Below are 22,820 nucleotides of genomic sequence, written 5' to 3'. Positions count from 1 at the left end.
TTTGACCAGAAAGCATGTGTATCCCTCAAATCTGGAGAAGAACGTGTTGCGTGCAGTGCAGATATTCTCGTCCCAAGTAATTGCCGCGCTGGAGCACTTTCAAGAACACTTGTCCAGTGAACATGCTCTCTTCATTTTAAAGAAGGCAAGCTCTTCGATTCACTTCACGAAAGTGGTAAAAAAGTGATTTAATATTCAGGATGCAACTTCCACAAGAACTGGTCAAAAGTTGCCGATTTCTAAAGGAGATTATGTTCGTTTGCTATGGCTTGAAAAAGAATTTTCGAGCTACATAAATAACATCCAGGAAGTTTCCATGGCCTCAGGAAAGGATGCTTTCACGAGTGAGACATTCCAAACTGTGCTATTCACGCCAAAGTCAACTGCGGAGACAGTGCAATACTTCCTGGAGAACTGCGTGAACTACGTGCTCAAAAAAAGTTTAACTGTAATCCAATTGAGGCACTTTTTGCCAGGCTGAGATCGATGGCTGGTGGCAATGATATGCTCGATGCAAGAGCCGTAACAGCTGCACTTGATCATATCGGGAAAGAAAGTCTCACCTCCAAAAGGAGTCAAGGTATTTGAAGTTGGCGCTCAGGAAGTGGCTGCCACATTGTCACCAGCTCTACTAGAAGACCACAAGAGTGTGATCTAGGATTCAGCTTCTCGAACTTACTCCGTGACATGCTTAGGCCTTGTATATGTAGGAGGGTATATAGCAAAGCTAACGGCTGATTTTGGGGGCGATGCCTGTACTCTGCTTGTCACGACTAGTAATTTGAGTGATCCAAATTTCAAGCTGCTGGAGAGCCAAGACAGAAATGGACTTTAATCCAAAGCCGGAGTTGTTAGCCCTTCTGGACGAACTTCTGAATTTCTCTGAAAAGGCAGTGGAGCAGTTGCCCCGGACAAAGGTGCTTCATACAATAATCGAGCCGTAGCTTGAAAAGTCAGCCCTGCTCAGATGCCCAGAAGGGGTGGACAATTGCCATGCCAGAAGGTCAGTCTGCTTAATTGCTGAGAAATCCGTAATAATACTCCTCATTAATTGCACAAAAGCGATCACTACAAAAGCGACAAGTCATGTACTTATATTCACAAGCCTTCAAGGAAACATTTCCGGCTCTAATGTATGTTAAGCTAGAGTTACTGCTGCTTGTGTGATGGATCCAGTAGCAAAGTACTACTATTGTGTTAGAAAAGCGTGCTTCACCATTCGCACTTACTTTCACGGCAAATGCGTGAATCGGTAACTTAGTGTTTAACATTTAAAAGCGTTAATATACCACTGATGTTTCATAATTACATTATTTTAATTGAGCTGGCATGTAGTGCCTGGTTCCATTTACGTGCACTGTGGTGATAGTTTTTTACTGTAAATAAAATGTGGCCATTTGGATCTCCATTATTTAACTAGTGCAACGTCAAAGCGTCAAAGTTTAACTTTCTTTATTACGAACTTTCAACGCGCACGCACACACACACACACACACACATATATATATATATATATATATATATATATATATATATATATATGTGTGTATGTGTGTGTGTGTATATATATATATATATATATATTTACTGTGCACAGCGCAAAAAGGCATTTTTAATCGGCGGCCGACTGCGACAGATTTTTCAGTTAAGTTCTTCAGTTACTGAGATTTAAAAATACATAAAACTCGCCAGAAATGTGTCGCGGGGTGGTTGTGCTGCTATTTCACACGTTGCCACTACAGCAGGCGGCAGTGGGTTGATTTTCTGATATTGGAAGGCAAAAGACAAGCATGAAACATTTATACACGCCTGTTCACTCCTGCTGGACAATTGCAACGAGCACGAAAACCTCTCAAACTCGACGCCGCAGCAAACGCGCGCATCCATTCCAAAGCGTGGGCGGCACTGGAGGATGGATAGATCGATGGATGGAAGGTAGGAGCGTCCCCTTTGAAACGGGGTGATGGCAGTTGCCACCTTGCTAAGCTTTTTATTGTTGTTTAACTGTGTGGTAAGTTATTAAAATTCTCCATGTTCTTTAAATACGTCTTCCTACACTTTGAACCTTATGTCAGTTCCCTGCTTTTGAGGCACCAATCTTCCAATCGCTTTTTGATAATTTCCACCGCATATTTATTCACATGACTATTGTTATCTCTAAACCCTAAGGTCTCAGGAAGCGTGACTGTGCCCGCATCCACATCACGATGGATACCATCATATTTTAGTACAAGGTGTTCTATTGTCACCTCACCGCAAGGAACACGGTCACGCAAATGCCCTTTTTCGTGCACGCTGCCCTTCTTTGGGCCACTGCGGCCTCAGCCCTTGCTGATGCTGCCGGTGTCTTCATCGAGGACGGCATCTACGAGCTGCCGCAAGAACTTCAAGCTGGCGAAAATCTTCACTGCGCAGTTTTACTGCTACCGCCAACGACAGCCGTCAACCCCTCTTTCGCCTGGCCACAAGGAACAATCAGCGCGGGAGGAAACCCGTATCTACAAATACCGCCCTCGCCGGACGCCAGTTTGGGGCACCTCACCGCAAGGAACACGGTCACGCAAATGCCCTTTTTCGTGCAGGCTGCCCTTCTTTAGGCCACTGCGGCCTCAGCCCTTGCTGATGCTGCCGGTGTCTTCATCGAGGACGGCATCTACGAGCTGCCACAAGAACTTCAAGTTGGCGAAAATCTTCACTGCGCAGTTTTACTGCTACCGCCAACGACAGCCGTCAACCCCTCTTTCGCCTGGCCACAAGGAACAATCAGTGCGGGAGCAAACCCGTATCTACAAATACCGCCCTCGCCGGACGCCAGTTTGGGGCACATCACCGCAAGGAACACGGTCACGCAAATGCTCTTTTTCGTGCAGGCTGCCCTTCTTTAGGCCACTGCGGCCTCAGCCCTTGCTGATGCTGCCGGTGTCTTCATCGAGGACGGCATCTACGAGCTGCCACAAGAACTTCAAGTTGGCGAAAATCTTCACTGCGCAGTTTTACTGCTACCGCCAACGACAGCCGTGAACCGCTCTTTCACCTGGCCACAAGGAACAGTCAGCGTGGGAGCAAACCCGTATCTACAAATACCGCTCTCACCGGACGCCACTTTGGGGCACCTCACCGCAAGAAACACGGTCACGCAAATGCCCTTTTTCGTGCAGGTCATTTACCTGCCACATGCATCTTGCTGTTGATCTAGCGATCGCTTCTTGTTTGCGGAGTCGTGCCCCCCCACATGCTTGACCGTTGGCGTATTTGGCGAGCTATTGTGTTCAGTTGCTATTAATGCTCATGTTGGTGTGCTTATTGCTTATGTTATCTGGAGACATTGAAGTAAACCCCGGTCCTGATCACGGTGACGTTAACGCTGCTCCCACCCTCGAAACAATCTATAACGCTATTTCGCGCCTCAAAATGACCCAGAATTCCGTCCTGAGTGCACTCGTGTTAAACGTGCTGCGCAGTCAAATACAGATAGCTTAGTTGGACGCCTTGCCGCCCGCGTCGACAAGTTGGAGCAAACCGTTGAAGCATATAAAGCTTGCCATTCAATCCATGGCACTGGGGCTGGTTCTGTTATTTCCAAGCTTTCCTCGGAAGTGCAAGCGTTAACTAAAAAATTGGAGGACGCTTAAGCTTCGCCTTCAAGAGTGGAACGCGACAGCGTTCCCATCGACCCGCCAAAGGGTGTAAGACAATGCGCTACGGCGCAGGGATCACTTACGAGGCGCCCCGCATCGGACTTTGCGGCCACCTATCACACAGAGAGCGTCGAGCAACGCAGCGTTCGGCGCGGCAACGAAACGTGCGCCTGAGCAAACGGAACGAACCAAAGAACTCGGTGTCTCGGAGGGGGAAACGATCTACGCCAGCCAAACGTCGTGATCGGCACGGGCAGAGAGATAGATAGATGGTGATCTAAAGAAAGGAACGGCGCTTGATTCTGCAACCCGCGTGGGAGCACGGCGGTCAGGGGAGAGGGAGTCGGAGCCGCGACGCGCCTGGCACCGGTCCGCGCACAGCCCCAATGCGCGCATGGCGCGCCACCTGTCGGGGCAGTGCCGTACATTGAGAGGAGCGGGTCTTCTGTGTTTGCCGCAAGATGGCTCTGCGTGTGCGGTAAGCGCAGAAGAAATGTAGCGGAAACTTACTTCGCTACTCGTGTAAATGCGACTTCTGTAAGTTACATGCTCATAATTACCGATATACACCGCAGTATAAGTTTCTACGGCACGTTTTTAAGGCAACACCGCGTTCACTAGAAGCGCGTTTGTACCGCTTTCAAGCGTCGAACTCGTGGCTGAGTGGTAGCGTCTCCGTCTCACACTCCGGAGACCCTGTTTCGATTCCCACCCAGCCCATCTTGGAAGTTGCTTTTTATTTATGAAGTGCCTGCCGTGATTTATCGCTCACGGCCAACGCCGCGGACGCCGACGCCGATGACACCGGCTTTTCTGCGACACGAGCTCCTTAACGCTATCGCGTTAAAAATGCGACCACTCGGAGAATAGACTTCGGCGTTGTAACTTCGTCTTTTTAGGTCTCCGTGACGTGGTTGGCGAGTCTCGGTAGCAGTCTGCGGACCAGATTATTTCATTCTGCCGTGACAAACTGGACGTATCAGTCGATACTAATAACATTGAACGGGCCCATAGACTAGGTCAATTCCAAGAAAAGAAGAACCGCCCTATTATCGTGAAGTTTGCATGGTTTAAAGACAAATCCCAAATTCTCTCCTGTGGCGAGAAGTTAAAAGGCACATCGTTTGCTATACGCGAAGATTATTCTGCACGTGTGCGCCTGGCTAGGAAAAAACTTTACCTTTACGCGCAGGAGAAAAGCCTTCCTTTTAAGATAAGGTTCGATAAACATATCATATTCAATAAGCGTTTTGTTTACAATGCTGAGACTGTCTGTGTTATCGAATTCAAATCCTAGCCACCAACACGTGCTTGCACTCACCTGTTTTCATCCTTCGCCCTTGACTCTCCCACTCCTGTCTTTGAAGCAACTTATCACCTTATGCAGGGTGTGCTTTCGAACGTCCGTAGTTACTTACCAAAAAAGGTTATCGTGGAAGCTCTTCTTCAGGATAGTGAAACCGACTTTGCCGTCTTTACAGAATCATGGCTAACTCCGGACATAAAAACCGACGAACTAGTGCAGGATGCCACCTCATTTACTACTTATAGATACGATAGGACTTCACGCAGGGGCGGTGGTGTATTGATCTTCGTTCGATCCAATATATCCTCATGTTCCGTTGCGATTAACTGCTGTCTAAAGATTGTCTGCGTTAAACTGTCCCTCAAAACATGTACAAACATACTTATAGCATGTTATCTCCCTCCGGACTGTGACCACACCTTCACTAATGACTTACACTCGGTTCTAGTTCATTTTACTTCCCCGTTCCCCAAGGCCAATTACATCCTTTGTGGTGATTTCAACTTCCCTGACATCGACTGGAAGAACTCAACCGCATCCTCACGATTATCCAAAGACTTCCTTCAGTTAACCCTATTATTCAACCTTACTCAGACTCTCCACTCGCGGCTCTAACATACTGGATCTTGTTTTGGTTTCAAACTCTGACTTAATTTCATCAGTGTCCCTTCCAATGGAACTAAGTGATCACAAAGCCGTAACTTTCCACCTATCTTTTTTCATTAAAAAAAGCCAATAAATAAATATATCAGGGGCTACAACAAGGCCAACTTTTCTGCGATTAACTCCGAACTAGAATCTTTCTATGAATGTTTTCGTCAATCTGCTTCTTCCCGATCAGTTAACGATAACTGGTTGCTGTTCAAACAGCCAATTCAACATTTAATTGACAAACCCGCCCCTCTGATTCGCTTTCGAGGCGATGCAGGCCAGCCGTGGTATTCTAACTCGCTAAAAAGACTATCGCGCAAGAAAAAAAGATTGTGTCGTGTCGCTCAGAAATCGTACTCAGCATCTAAATGGAAGAAATACTCGGATTGCCTGCGCGAATATGCCCGTCTTTTGAGGCACTTGAAACACAAATTTCATCATGAGGATCTAAAAAATATCATTAGTGTTAACCCTAATAAATTTTGGAGCATCTTAAAATAAGAGAATCAATCCCATAACGTTGCGCTTGTTTATCCAGACGGCTCTGACGTTCCACTTGATCAGTGGGCTAATGTCATGAACTCCTATTTCTCGTCTGTTTTCACCTCCGAACCTGTTCATGATGTACCGGCGCTGCCTAGACCAAATTTTGGTGCAATGCCGCTAGTTGTTATAACAGCTGAAGGTATTTCGTGCCTCATTAACAAATTAAAAATTTCGAGTGCTCCGGGACCCGACAATATTCCTGCAAAGTTCCTTAAAAGTACTAAGGACATGTTGAGTCGCATCTTGCAGATAGTTTTTGCGCAGTCCCTTTTGGAAGGTGAGATTCCGCACGACTTGAAGACTGCGAAAGTAACCCCGGTTTTCAAAAAGGGCAACCGCTCTGACCCGTCAAAGTATCGACCGTATCGCTGACATGCGTTGCATGCAAACTAATCGAACACATCATATATTCCCACGTCGCCAGTCATCTAGATAATAATTCTTTCTTTTTCCTCAAGGAGCACGGCTTTAGCACCGGGTTATCATGTGAAACACAATTATTCGAATTCACTACAGACATTCACTTGAACTTGGATTCGTCTTTTCAGACCGACGTCATTTACATCGATTTTTCAAAGGCATTTGATCGTGTTGCTCATCGTCGTGTCATGGCCAAACTCAGTTGTCTTAAACTTGACCCGCTTACCTTGTCATGGATCAAAAGCTTTCTAACAGCACGGTCTCAGTTCAGTCATTAGCGGTAAGCTTTCAACAGCAGCACAAGTAGTATCCGGCGTCCCTCAGGGATCAGTTCTTGGCCCGCTTCTCTTACTTATCTTCATAAATGACTTGCCATCTAGAATAACGTCGTCTATTCGTCTCTTTGCTGATGATTGCATTGTATATCGTCGAATCTCAAACAGTAGTGATCAACCATTACTACAACGCGACCTAAGCCTAATCCAAACGTGGTGCTCGCGCTGGTTGATGGAGCCTAATACCTCAAAGTGCAAATGCATGGTTGTATCACGTGAAAAAAACTAATCTGATTTTTCAGTATTCCCTTAATTCGACAGCTTTATCACATGCTAGCTCTTACCGATATCTAGGCGTCCTCATTAACAGTAAACTGACATGGTCAGAGCATATCTCGAATGTTGTAACTGATACCTCAAAGTCGCTAGGTTACTTAAAAAGAACACTACGTCGGTCCCCCCCCCCCCCCCCCCCCGCTGGAAATCGGAAAAATAGCCTACGAAACCTTCGTTAGGAGCAAACTCGAATATGCCTTTCCCATGTGGAGCCCTTACCAAGATTATTTAATTACCTCTCTCGAGTCGGTCCAAAATCATGCTGCCCGATTTATTTCATCAAGATATAATACACACGTCAGTGTAACCCACATTAAATCAACTCTTGAACTGCCCCCTTTAGCAGTAAGACGCAGAATCTCACGTCTCAGCCTGTTCCATAAGCTATATCACAACTTTTCTAACCTGCATGGTACACTGTTACTGCCACCCGCTCGAACTTCTCGCCGCCTGTTCAACTCCAACAGCGTCCAACGCCTTCATGGTTCGACTGTTGCATTAAAGAAATCGTTTCTTCCCGCAGCCATTGAAGACTGGAATTGCCTTCCCGATGCACTTGCTATTGAGAGAAATCCAGAAAAATTCAGGCAGTCCTTAACTGAGCTTTCTGTTAAATAATTTGAACTGCGCATTTTTGTTTTCTCACACCATTTTGCGATACAGGCGTTGTGCAACTGATTTACATTATGCTTTGTATACTTTGTCTTGTATTTCAATGTCCGTTTGGGTGTCAATCTTTTATTACAAAGTATATCTTTGTTTGTTAGCTTATTCGTAATTACTTGTTCCATCCCATCCTTCTATGGAAGGATGTGTTTTACCTTTTTTGCCTTGTTTTCCACTGCTCTTTACTGTATCTTTCTTGTGTGTGTGCGCACTCTGTACTTGTAACCTAGTTGATTCATTGTTATATAGCATTCGCTCCTTTGTATGTTATTTCAATACTGTCCCCCCCTTATGTAATGCCCTGTTAAGGGTCCTTAAGGGTTAATAAATGATGATGATGATGATTTCCCAAACACAGTACATGTGTCTTCTTCGTTAAATTTCTTTTTATAGCTGCGCGTGCTAAGACATCCTGACCTAGCTTCAAAGAGTAGGGCACTGCCTCTTGAGTTATCATAAAACGCTTCCTTCCTGATCTGCTGTTTCCAGTATCGACATAGTTCAACACTATGCGTCATTTGCATTGAATTTATCCAATTTTTACCTGTCGTTTAATGTTCTGTCTTACTCCGCCCTCGTGTCTAGCATACTTACTGCCTAGCTTCCTAGTTCTGTTCCGCCATTGTGAGTCAATGCTCTTTCTGTATAAGTATTTAAATACCTTGGAGGAGGGGCAGGGCGGCAGCGCCGCCTGCAAGCTGCGGCCGCAGGCGGCAACTACGCCCATTGTGCAGGCCGCAAAGAGAGAGCGGGCGCTGCTGCATTCAGTCCGGCCGTGGTTCGGTGCAGCGCAATGTACGCGGCCTGCCTAATGAAAAGCGACCGCAAGTGATGCGCGACACTGTACCGTCACAGCAGTTTCATATTGTTCCATAGTGTTTCATAAGTGTTCCAATGTAATGCTAACGGATTTCTCTCGAATTTTCCGCCAAATTACCGCTGAGTTTTTTTTACTCACTGGTGCTATTTGCCAAGAATTTGCAAGGATATTGAAATAATAAACTATCCAAGGCATGCCGGCAGTGATTACAGTAGCATATGAGCATACAAACATGCAGGCGTGTGAAAATTTCAATGCATGAATGCAATATCTGGAAGGAGGCTTGCTTCTTTTTCAGTAACCAGCCCAAAGTCCATATTATGGCTTTTCTCGTGCAAGCCAAAACAAAGCTCATTGCCAGTGGTCTTGCCTTTTGTTCTAATAGCATTCGTTTATCTTGAACCTAAAGCGTAGTTTCTCGCAGGTCATCCAGATGATAGCAGCAGTTTCACAATTCCCAGCCTTAGTGCACTCAATCAAGAGCAAGCCACTTGCGTTTGCCTTCAGACAGATGGTTGATGTCGTGTTCGATGCAGTTCTGAAGAGAACATTGTAAGTAGATATAGGCTTGTAGTTTAATATAATGAGTCAAGTTTTAATTTAAAACTGTGAGGCTCCTCGGTGGACTAAGCTTTATACCATGTGCAGTTGTGTGGGGTTTTAAATTTTGTCGATGCTACAGTGCACACTACAGGTATGACTGCTGATCCAAAGTATGCACTTGCAATTTCTTGATGGCCTTTTATGAGGATTTTCCTTTGTGCGAGAATATTCATAGATTGGGGCATTGCAGCACCATATTCTGTAATGTGCTTTCAGAGCTAATTTCATATGACCTTCCTGCTACCAATTTATTTGCAGGAAAGGAATATTTGTTTACCTTCTGCAATGAGCTTGTTATTTGCTCATTGCATCAAACTCTCCTACCTTTAATTTATTCCCATATAATTCTCACAACCTCAAAATGTGAGCTCTTTTTAATTTGAATGCAGTATCAAAATCACAAGGCGTTGGATTTCAATCTAGGATAAAGGCGAATTCGAGAAATTACAAGAAACCAAGTCCTGTCGTGAACGTTAAAAAGCGTTTCAGCAGGCAATACGCCTATTTCTTGTACTGAGCTAATTGCTCATGAAAATTTTAAGCATATTTCATTTCACACAGATTTGCAGCAAATAGCAGAGCTATCATTGTCTCTAAGCACAACCTTTGCTCGTTTGCATCGTGAAAGTCTGTCTCGTGCATAATTTGGGACAAGTCTTGAACCATAAATGTTTCGTGATTTTGAAACTACACAAAGTATTGGTTGGTGCTTGACAGTTTTCGGTCATGACCGTGTTGAATCTAGCCATTATAACACAAGTGAAAAAGAACAGATGCACAGGAGCACTTGCTCAATCAAATGCATTCCTTGTAGTCATTTTCCAGGTGACAAAACGTAGTTTGAAGCGAGAGAGCCAATGTGCAACCATCGCCACTCATGCGGCTAGTGGCAAGACAGGATAAGGAATGGTTGTGGCTCTGCAGTCCATTGAATATTTGAACGCTTATATATAATCCCCCCTCCACAGTGAGGGCGAAACGTGTAATGTGTGTTGGGCAGTAAAGAAGACGGTTTTAGGAGACAATAAATTCCAATTGAGAGGATGCAGCAAGGAGGCACCATGTATATGTATAAGGTCGGAGACCAACATAAACTGCGTAGGAGCGACATCACTGTTTAGCGCATTAAGTCGAAATTGGGAGCATGAGGAAGGGTCATAGGTTTAAATAAGGGAATACTACTTGTCAGCGTATTGCCAAGCTAACTCATTGAAAGAATGGGCGTGCTCGAAGGAAAATATACCACAACGCATGCTAAATTTTTCAGGAAAGTGCGCCGAAATGCCAATTCTTACTGAATTAGTAAATAAGCAATACACAAGAATCAATTTAAGGATACAGAAAGGGCCTGATACACTGCATTGGAGAGTTGGAGGTTGTTGGGATGGATGCATGTATTGCAGGGCAGGTGAGTAATTCCAGTTGGGTTTTTTTCCATTTTATGTGCATTCTCTCTGCAAAACGGCACTCTTTGTCTCCTAGTGTAATAATGATATGTTAATTTTTTTTTCATATCTTGTGTATATTAATGCGATATGTCCCGTAAGGTTGTCGGCTGCAGTGCTTATAAGTTTCATGCACATATATATCACAGATTTCATAATGTCAATTTTATACTAAGGTCACATACACGCTCCTGGAGAAATGTCTGCTCTTGAGAGAGGTTGGTATTGTCTTTATATTTTATTCACTCTTACTATCTGTGGTGACAAGGCTACTGCATATTTATTTGGTTTTGTTGCTTTAAGTGCCATTCTGTATTCCCAATGACAGTGGTTTAGTGTTCCCGGCAAGATACAATTCTAAATTTACAAAATATAAATTTCTCCTACCTTTAATTTGTGTGGCCCAGTTACATAAGCTGTGCATTGTGCCCGGTCGCACTAATTAAGGTTGTTGTTTTCAAGAGTTTCTTGCCTTATCAATTTTTCCGCAGTGTACATGCGTGATTGCACAGACTGAGCTCTCATGATTATGCTCTTAATGAGCTAATGCAGGATGCAAGAGTTCAATATAGCCATGCGCTGCATTTATTGGTCAAGATGTTCAGAGCATGGAGTCCCTGCACTTCGCAGTTAGCCATGAGCAGTAGTTTTTTCTTTATGAAACCTCAACGCCATTTGCTGCACCAATTGCATTTTTGCAGCTCAAGTGTGTACCGTATTTGCATTTTCTAGTTTTGAATCAAGCAATATACACAATAAATCAATCCTAATAAAGAAAGGCGTCAGACAGGGAGATACGATCTCTCCAATGCTATTCACAGCGTGTTTACAGGAGGTATTCAGAGACCTGAATTGGGAAGAATTGGGGATGTGAGTTAATGGAGAATACGTTAGTAACTTGCGATTCGCTGATGATAATGTCTTGCTTAGTAACTCAGGGGACAATTTGCAATGCATGCTCACTGACCTGGAGAGGCAAAGCAGAAGAGCGGGTCTAAAAATTAATCTGCAGAAAACTAAAGCAATGTTTAACAGCCTCGGAAGAGAACAGCAATTTACGATAGGCAGCGAGGCACTGGAAGTGGTAAGGGAATACATATACTTAGGGCAGGTAGTGACGGCGGATCCGGATCATGAGACGGAAATAATCAGAAGAATAAGAATGGGCTGGGGTGCGTTTGGCAGGCATTCTCAGATCATGAACAGCAGGTTGCCATTATCCCTCAAGAGAAAAGTGTATAATAACTGTGTCTTACCAGTGCACACCTACGGGGCAGAAACCTGGAGGCTTACGAAAAGGGTTCTACTTAAATTGAGGACGACGCAATGAGCTATGGAAAGAAGAATGATGGATGTAACGTTAAGGGATAAGAAAAGAGCAGATTGGATGAGGGAACAAACGCGAGTTAATGACATCTTAGTTGAAATCACGAAAAAGAAATGGGCATGGGCAGGACATGTAATGAGGAGGGAAGATAACCGAAGGTCATTAAGGGTTACGGACTAGATTCCAAGGGAAGGGAAGCGTAGCAGGGGGCGGCAGAAAGTTAGGTGGGCGGATGAGATTAAGAAGTTTGCAGGGACACAATGGCTACAATTAGCGCATGACCGGGGTAGTTGGAGAAGTATGGGAGAGGCCTTAGCCCTGCAGTGGGCGTAAGCAGGCTGGTGATCATGATGAATATACAATGTTAAGAATATTTATACTGTTAGATATAACCATTTCTTGCTGGCAAGTGTTAACAGTGTGATATTTAATTTCAACTTATGCATGACTGCCTGTGCCAGTGTTTTACTAAACAAAGTATGGCTGCTACAATAAACCATATTTGCTCATTGGCATACTCACATGCTACAGCAAACCGTAATCTTGCATTGCCGCACCTAAGTGCAAATAATTTAGAAATTTACAATGTATTTTAAGACACTTCATCCAACTTCTGTTCTCAGCAATATACTTTAGTGAGCAGTGTTTTTTTTATCACGCTTCCAATAATACTGCACTTCGCACCAAACAGTAGTGAATGTGGAATATTCAGTCTTTCGTTCTATAGTAAGAAAAGAATCCATTTTTGAACAACATATCGTGTAACAGACAACTGCCTTCGTGTTACAAAAAAAATTTATGGAAACTGGAATTGGAATTAGAAAGTCTGCTGCACAGCACTTTTATCCCAGCGAACTCCCGTTCCACATAAGAAAAATGAACGATTTAGGCACTACAATATTCTAGATAATTTTCTTGCTCAAGTAATCTTTTTGGAAAGCGAAAATTTGGAATAATGCTCCAGGCTTGGACCTTATTAAAAGCACGTTTATGCTTGGAAAGTATTGTTTCACTCTATCAAAAATGTTGGCCAGTTATGCCTTACGTCGACTTTCCAAAGGAGCTTTTCATAAGGCTTTGCCATGACATTGGTGTATAATATAACTGGTGTGTGTCTTGTCATGTGCTTGCTCTGCATTTCATTTATTTCCCTAATTGAGTTTTGCAATATCCCATATTTTTCCAGGCATCAAAACTTGAATTTTCGTTCATTGCAGTTTACTACTCAAAATTTCTCCTTCTAAGTGGCCCAAAACACTGCGAGGTCCACTCAGGATCATTCAGTGCTGCTATGTATAGTTTCTCCTCTAATAAGGACAGATTTGATCAATAAATGTATATTTAAATAGGTTTGTGGGAAATGTAAATGTTCTTGTACTTACCGATGTGCTTCATGTGATTTGTGTATATTTTGTACTCTGTATTGTAGCATGCAATAAATATATCTACATTTTTTTTTTCAAAATGCAACATCTGTCTTGCCAGTCTGTGTCGCATGTTATCTGGAAATCGTAATAATCGTTGCTGTTAACATACATGCTCAAAAGTATCAAATTTGCTAGGTTGTATTTGAGCAGCGAAGAGAGATTTTGCAGTACACAACATCAATTACTAATGTTTAATGTGATCCACACGTATAGGGGTCGTGTATGCCCATCGAAGCTTCCAGTCCGGCTGTCGGACGGTGGGTTTGGTAGCCGAACTTGAACCTTCTGGCCCACACGAGAGTTACGCGTGAATCGCTGCACATAGTATATGGTAACTGAACGCGTGTACGGCCGAATCTGCATTCCATGCACACCAGAAACAGAAGGGTGCACACCCTTCCAACACCCAGTAGGTGGATGTTAATGTGGACTAGCACCCTTACACCCTAAGTTTATTTTCCTGGACACCCTTCCTATAGGGTGCTATACTTGCGCGCCAATAGTAGCGTGTAGGTGACAGCACGCTTAGGGTGTCCGTCTGGTGACAAACTGATTTACACCGTTAGGTGTGTTAACATGTTTTTTGGTCTCCCTGTCACCACCTCAAACGAGAAGTTAGCGGCCCTCGGGATCCACAACACCTTCGCTGAGCTGTCGGACGCGGTTATGGCTTCGCAAAAGGCCAGACTACAGAACACGGCGGCGGGCATAGCCATCCTCCACCGGACCGGAACGGCAACGGAGCTCCGTGCCCTCGATGGGCAACGATCACTCCCGCCAGAGGTCAGAGGCAAGATCAAGGCGAACCCGATACCGAAGCACATGAGTCATGAACTCCATGAAGGACGACGCAAGGCTCGCGTCGACAGAAAGCGCCGACAATTCAAGGGTGACCCGTACGTAACGTACGTGGACGTGGCGGCGTACCCTGTAGGGGGCCTCTTCGCGGCAGCCGCCGTGAACGGGAGAGACAACTCCTTGACCCTCGCGACCTGCGTAAGGGCAGAGACCCCAGCTGCGGCTGAGACCATAGCCGCGGCGCTGGTAATAAAGCAAGAAGACGGGGAAGGCAGGGAAGTCCATGTCGTTACCGACTCGCAACAGGCCTGCCGTAACTTTACGAACGGACGAACACCGCTGCTGGCGGCTCAGATTCTAGGCCCGAGGCTGCAAGAATACCATCAAATCACGTGGACGCCGGTTCACGCGGGCCTGGAGGGGAACGAAAGGGCGAACGCCCTAGCTCGAGCGCTAATCAACCGAGCGGGGCAAGACCAATCGTATGATCAATCCCCACCCTTTACCTTCATGCCCCTGCCATCCAATCACTGCGACCGACTCGAGATCCAGCGACTCAACCGCAGGATTTATCTTCCGCCTCACAAAAAGTTCAGCACTGAAGATGCCGTAGCTCTCCGACTTATACAGACCAACACATTTCCAAACCTACACAGATACAGTAAAATGTTCCCACATACATATCGCGGCATCTGCCCCTCGTGCGGCGACACACGCCCTACACTCTTTCACATCTCGTGGGGGTGCGAGGGCAAACCTCAACACTTAAAGACTCCTAGCACGTCATTTGAGCGGTGGGAGGTACAGCTGACCGGCGATACCCTGGCGGGACAAGAAGCTCTCGTCCAGCAAGTACGTCGAGCAGCCATGGCCAGTGGAGTCCTGGAATGAGGACACCACCCGCTCGACCTCAAGAGCAACCACCTCGATGGTCCGAATAAATGTTTTTCTCTCTCTCTCTCTCTTGTGTATGGAATCAAAGCGCTGTATGAGCGGAGATCTGCTTGCGGCTGCTGCTCTGAATCGCTCCCACGCGTCGCCCACGCGCCGCATCTCGCGATATCCCGATTAGCAAGGTAGCTGCACAAGACAATGTCCGCGCCAGCCAATATACTGCGAAATAGAAACACATATAAAGCTGCGCTAAGCGTTCGTATTAAGGAGTACAGTAAACGTCGGCGAATTTTTTGTATGCCTCCGCGCAACGTACTTTATCTTACAGTCATAATTCCTTCTTTTTCACTAGAAATAGTGTTTTATCTTGTCCATGGACGTGATTCGCAACCTAAATGAACGTCAAGAGCCGCTGCGAAGTCTCGCTATAGACTGTACACCACGGCGGATGCACTGAGGCCTCTGCGTCTCCGCTACAGCTGTCTTTGATTATTTTCTTCCAATCTAATGTCTTTTTGCGCTGTTTTATGGAAGGGAAGCGGGCAGTGGATGCGAAGAATAATTTTCGTTGACATACGCAAGGTACAGCGGGTCATGACGCTAAAGTGGCCACAATATCTGGAGAAACCTCGGACCTGAATGTGGGCCCACGCGAGCTTCTGATGAAGATCACCGATGTATTAAGGGACCCCCTGGTCGCGGAGGCGAAGTACTTGTGCACTGCTAGATTTTCGGAGAAGTGCAAGCACGCTTCCCCTGTGTTGAGTCACTGTTAAAGCACAGGTATAGTCAGGCATTCCGAGCGTGCAAGGCAGTGGTCAGCCAAATCCAAAACGTTACGCCGGCGACGCCAGGATTAACAAAAACTTGTACTGTTCGCCACGGTGAACGTGCCCAGCAGCAGCGGGGCCATCCGTTCGATCAGCAGTTGCCGATGTGCATAAGCATTGGCGAATGAGGGCATTTTCGTTTGCACGTTTCCTTCAGTATATAAAGAGCGGGGGAATCTAGAAGATCGCGAGACGCAGTTCGGCTTCCGCGACGAGGCTGAGCTCTCCCCCTACTTCTGCGTTCATAAAACTCCTGGTGTCTGTTTTACACTTAAGACATGGTGACTGCTGCTTCGCTTAGCCGTGATTATTGCAGTAGGTTGCCCATTGTTTCTATTGGAGAGAACAGAAACGAGAAAAAAGAAACAGAAGGACCTGGCTACGAAAAAAAAAACATTTCCAAACAATGTGCAGGTGTGGCTTGTAGCGCATGGCATGATCGTAACTGATTAGACCCCACACTCTGTATCAGCGCTTACGGCTGCTGTGTAAACTAATGAACGGAGAAAATTGCTTTCTGTGTAAATAACGGTAACTAACTTTTTGGGTGACTGTGATATATTCATGTCTCTATAGCTGACGTATTTTGCGGCTTAACGCGCGAAATTGTATTCGCCTGAGCATTGTCCATTTACTTCAAACGATGATATGAGATACACTTCCTTCAATAATTAGAAGTTTTCAAATGAGCGCCTGCTAGTTCGCAACAAATTAATCAGCTATGCGGTTTTAGGTAACAAAGAAGGCTCACTGTTAAGCCATCCAATAGTTATTTTCGATGATGGTGTGTGCGTGTTGTGCTTAAACAGAACGATTTACCGGCGCTGCTCAGGAGCACTTGACACTCCGATATTCCGACTTCCACTAATGCACCATACTTGGTGGCCCCTCGTTGTGCGCCGCTTATAGCCTCGTTCAAAGGAGACATTTCCATCCTTAACTGCATTCCAACCTCGGTTATCAACTTGAGCGCCCTCGACTTGTGCGCCCTTCACCCGCCGTGGTTGCTTAGGGGCTATGTTGTTGCGCTGCTAAGCATGAGGTCCCAGGATAGAATCCCGGCCACGGCGCCCGCATTTCGACGGGGGCGAAATCATAAAACACCCGTGTACTTAGATTAACGTGCACGTTGAAGAACCCCATGCGGGCCAAATCTCCGGAGTCCCTTACTACAGCGCGCCTTATGATCAGATCGTGGTTTGGGCACGTGAAACCCCATAATTAATTAACCTGAGTGCCCTTTCCCCTCCTTACACAATGTCTACGTATATGCTCAACCCATTCATCGACGAGCACCTCGCACCCTTTTGCAGAACTTCTTTCGGCGTCGCACAAACTTCCTCAGTGGAGCACCACACTGGCTCCCACTCGCCGCTGCGCAAACATACCTATCGCGTATTCGCTACGGAACAGCGCGTCATTCGAGACCGACGACAATCTCGGTCAAGGCGTTATTAAACCACCAGAGAGCACATGAGCGGTTCCCGCAGCACTTGTCACAAAGAAAGGCGGTTGCATAGGCTTCTGTGTAGATTTTCGGCGGTTAGACAAGACCACGATGAAAGATAGTTGCCCACTGCCGTGCATTGAAGATGCTCAGAAGAGCCTTTTTCTCTGCAATAATGTTGTAGACAAATAATGTGCTGAGAGAACATCGACTAATTATTGGAAAAAGAGAACGCCAAACGTTCTTGAATTTCGCACCGAATCTGCAGTGCCTAAACGGCAGTCTGACGTCACTTTCTGAACAATTTCTCATACTTTAGCCATTCTGTCACAGGTAGAGTTTTCGAACATAACGGCTCTCAATCTTTCGTTCTTTCAGAAAACGATGGTTATTAAAAATATTCCTTAGGCTTAGCATATATTATACCGTTCTGAGTGATTCGGCTGTCTCCGCGACATTTTGGTGCCGCTACAAAGATGTGATTTGATGTTCTTTTACCAATGGAGCTCCTACACTAAAACCAAGGTTCACGTGCCGGATTTCTGCGCAAAAGCATGGAAGACTCTGTGACACGTCCGTGTCTATATTCTGTAAAGATAAGGTTCGTTCGGTGCCTGAAACAGGAACTGAAAGAAAAACTTTATGATGTGTGAATTATCTTGACGCAAGCGCGAACAATATTCACTGTTCTTACAACTCCCTTTTATTAAACAATCAATAGTGGCCGCTTTCTGTTCGATGTTATCCTTGTTGCGTGCAGCGTACCGTTCAAAAGAAAATAGAAAAAATCGCAGCTAACGGTCAGCAGCAAGTCCTTGCAGAATGACGACAAAAATACAGCCTACAAAACACTAGCACTTCTGCTTGCAAAATGCTACTTATTCGCAGAACGGTTTTAATACTCGACGCGCCAGATCGCCAGGCCGAGACTTGCTCGGCCAAGGGCACTGACCCACTTCGGCGTCGTTCTCACGGGGGCTCGTCCCTTGAGCATCGCTCGATGATATCGTAATACTATTGTCACGTATATCGTTGACGGTGAAGACGGCAGCAAAGCTGTAAATAATGAAACGTTCTATTGGGCGAACTTGTTGCCAGAATATCAGGCTACACTCCAAGAACAACGATAGCAGCGAATACACTCGGCGATCGTTGTAAATCTGATCAGCGGGCCGAGCGCATCGGCTTTTATACAACGGTCGTCGAATGTTCCAGAGTAATCTCAAGGATCCGCGTGCCTTCCGCAGAATTCGACATTATTCGCGTCCCGCACAGATGCAATCAGATTGCACAAGGTTCTGTCACTCACAGACAGAGGATGGAACCATCGATTACATTCCAGAAACTTCCGATACATGCAAGCGCGTCCTGCGCTGTGCGATAACATTTGTTAGGCGTGCCGCCCGATAAAGACAAGTACACGTGTCAATACCCCTCTCCTGAAAAGCATCGACCCGATGCTGGAAATAAACGAAATTAATAAACAAAAGCACCCGTGGCAAAGAAACAAAATAATGAAGTTCCTCAGCGTGCGTAAAATGATTTAAGACGCACCACGCGGACCACTCGACATCGTGCGCGGCGTCGCTGTGAATGCGAAATGCCGTCGGCACGACCCCGTAGTCCAGTGCCCCAATACGTCCGATGACCTTGTAGGGTCTGAATAGCGTCTCAATAGTTTCTCACGCAGTCCTCGTCGGCGTATCGGCTTCCAAACCCAAACAAGGTTGCCGGGCGGAGTTTGTGGTGTCGGCTGCCGGTACGCTGCTGGTTCTTCAACCGTAGGCGGGCGAACTGTCGGGCTTCTTCGGCGCGCAGGAGATAGATAATGACGTCCAGATTCTCCTCGTCGTTGACGTGCTGCAGCATGGCGTCGAGCGTCCTTGTCGGGTTCCTGCAGTAAATCAGCTTGAACGGGGTGATCCGTGTTGTTTCTTGCACCACCGTGTTGTAAGCGAAGGTTACGTACGGCAGAACGGTATCCCAGGTCTTTTGTTCGACGTCGAAGCCCATTGCTAGCATGTCGTCGAGGGTCTTATGCAAGCGCTCCATGAGACCATCTTTCTGCGGGTGGTAGGCAGTTCTCTTGTGGCATGTCTGGCTGCATTGCAGAATGGCTTAGGTGAGCTTCGCTGTAAAGGCAGTTCCTCTGTTGATGATGAGTACTTCTGGGGCATCATGTCGCAGCAGAATGTTTTCGACAAAAGATTTCACCACTTCGGCTGCGCTGCCTTTCAGTGGAGCTTTAATTTAGGCAAAGCAGATAAGATAGTCCGTCGCCACGACGATCCAATTACTTCCGGATGTTGACGTCGGAAAGGGTCCCAACAAATCCATCCCGATCTGCTGAAATCGCCGGCAAGGAGGTTCGATCGGCTGTAATAATCCTGCTGGCCTTGTCGGTGCTTTCTTGCGTAGCTGACACTCTCGGCATGTCTTGACGTAACCGGCGACGTCGGCGGTCACACGCGGCCAGTAATACTTTTCCTGTATTCTCGATAGCGTCCGGAAGAATCCGAGGTGCCCAGTGGTTGGATCGTCATTTAGGGCGTGCAGTACTTCTGGACGCAGTACTTCTGACAGAGCAACAAGAAGGCAGTTGGCGCAGACTGGTGATAAGTTCTTCTTCACGAGCAGATTGTTTTGTAGCGTGAACGAAGACAATCCGCGCCTAAATGCCCTAGCGTCGGTGTTTCCTTCCAAATAGTCGACGAGGCATTTTAGCTCCGGGTCTGCTCGTTGCTGTTTGGTTAAGTCTTCCGGCCTTATTATTCCAAGGAAGGGGTCGTCGTCCTCGTCGTCTTGCGGCTGGGGTCGATGGGGGCACGTGATAAGCAGTCGGCGTCAGAGTGTTTTTCTCCGAGCTTTTAGATTGCCGTGACGTCATATTCTTGCAGTCTGAGACTCCACTGCACCAGCCGTCCATAAGGGACCTTTAGGTTAGCTAGCCAACATAACGCGATATGGTCGCTGACCGCTTTGAATTGCCTGTCATATAGGTAAGGGCGGAATTTTGCTGTTGCCCAAATGATGGCGAGGCATTTATTGGGCGTACTCGGGCCCTCAGTAGCAGGCTACACTCAAAATACAACGATAGCAGCGAACACACTTGGCGATCGTCGAAAATCTGATCAGCGGGTCAAGCGCGTCGGGTTTTATACAACGGTCGTCGAATGTTCCAGAGTAATCGCTGGGACCCGCGTGCCTTCCACAAAGTTCTACATTATTCGCGTCGCCCACACAAGCAATCAGACTACACAAGGCGTGCGATCGGAGATGGTTGTCCGGCGCGTTCGTTCGGTTACCGGCGCGCGTGATTGGCCTACTCCGCACCGACGTCGCCAGCCGCGGGTCGCGGTCAGGTTTTTGGTGACGTCAAAGTGACGACACGCTTCTGTCAATCCTTCTCCCACCGAGCATTTCGTATCCTTGGCGCCGAACCCGACGGGAGCTGGGATGTTTGGAGCGATCATACGGCTTCGCGTGGCGCGTCTAATGGATTGGATTGCCTCCAACCGGCGGCTGCGGCATGGCACGTTTGGATCCAATCCATAGTTTATTTCGAAAAAATGGCGCTTGCGTTGGGAACTTGGGATGTTGTGCTGGCGTTTCTAGAGTAGGAGGAGAGCGGGTGGTGGTGCAAAACGCGTTTGAAGAAATGGCAGAAAGTGAATTCCGGCGTCGTTTTTGTTTCTCGAAACAGATAATTCGTTGGTTGTACAATGAAATCGGCCGCATCATCAGTGCCAGCGAGCCACTGGAATGTTGTCACTACCTCTTGAAAAGTGCGCCACTCTTCCTGTTGTTTCCTTTTTCTTCTCGCTGTGCGTGACACCACCTAGGGACGACAAAAAGAAACCAATAGTTATAAATTGCAGTAGTCACACGTACTACTATTTGAAAACGTGTTTGAGCTATAGAAAAAGAAACATTTTAGATAGAGATTTCATTCATTTGGAAGACGAAAACATTTCGTTTTGTAGTATACTGTCTGCAAGCAGACGACAAACCAAAGGAAGTAAACTTCCGGGGAGGTCACCGCTTCCTGATTGGCTGCTCTCTCCGCGCCGTTGTCACAAATTTTGCATACTGCCACTTAGTGACGTTCCAGCAACCGAACAGAACACGTATCGAACAAAAGATCTCCGATCGCGCCCAAGGTTCAGTCACACACAGTGGATAGAACCATCGATAACATTCCAGAAACTTCCGACAGATGCAGGCCCGTCCTGCGCTGTGCTATAACATTTGTTAGCGCGGTGAAACGTGTCGCCCGATAAAGACAAACAAGTGCATGTGTCAATGAGGTTAAAGAGTTTTCGAATAATTGCACAGTAGAGGATGACATTCGGCCAAATGTCCTCAGAAATCCGCGGTCGTTCAAAGACAAATGGTGCCCGCATTGTTTCATTTTGGCCTTTCCTTAAAACGTTCTCTTGTAGATACCTCACATACCGGTGTCGATCTCCATTGTTAGCAGATATCTAAACTAACTTTTCTTGTAGAAAATATATTTTCAATAGGTATTGTGATATTTTATTACTAAAATATTTGTTTAACGTTTAGCGAGCGTGTATGTTGCCTTTATGATAAACGCTATACTTATGTTTCCAGTATTGTCTTCACAAAAATTTTGAACACTTTCGAATTTTAGCAGCGGCCACATTTAACATTCTTTCTGTGCTTCTTTTCTTTTTGTGGAAAACTGCGAATAATCCTCATAGAAAGCAATCTGCCATTAGTATTAGTTTCGTGGATCTCGGGGAAGTAACCAGGAAGAAAGCGTGAACACATTCATGTGCCAGACACGCATATTTTTCTTTTGTCCGCAGGAGCACATGTTCAAGTTCCTGGAGTTTGTCCTGAGAGGCGAGAAGGAGTTGGAAGTGGCGCTCTCCTCGACGCTGGTCTTCATGGGCTACGTCATGCGAGAAGCGGTGGCCGAACCTGTCCCGTTCGGCGAGTCGTGCCAAGGCAACCGCGCTCAACCGTTCTACGCATACTGCGTCGCCAAGCTGCCCAACGAGCGTGAGCACCGGGACAGCATGACGGCGGTCGGCTTTGATGGCACCTCGCTGTACACCTTCGAGACGAAGGCGAGCGTCGAAAAAAAGGCGAGTGCTTTTCCTTGACGCAAGCGTATGAGGTCAGGCACGAGGTAGCTACCGTCTTTTTTATTTGATCAACATGTATATATGAAATAGAAAATTTGCTCCATACATAAAGACCAAGATTACTTTATTCAGCGCATTTCTTTAGTTCTGTGTGAAAAAAATGTTGAAAAAATGTGGCAAATTCAACGACTTATGACTTTGAAAGATTAGAAAAAGTTTGAGAGAATTATCTCTGATTTCATGCTTTTTATACCTTAGTTGCACAAATTGGTGAATG

This window comes from Dermacentor variabilis, chromosome 9 (genome assembly GCF_050947875.1).
Source record: "Dermacentor variabilis isolate Ectoservices chromosome 9, ASM5094787v1, whole genome shotgun sequence".
Taxonomy (NCBI): Eukaryota; Metazoa; Arthropoda; class Arachnida; order Ixodida; family Ixodidae; genus Dermacentor; species Dermacentor variabilis.
The sequence above is the reverse complement of the archived record's forward strand: the minus strand, read 5'-3'. Positions refer to the sequence as shown.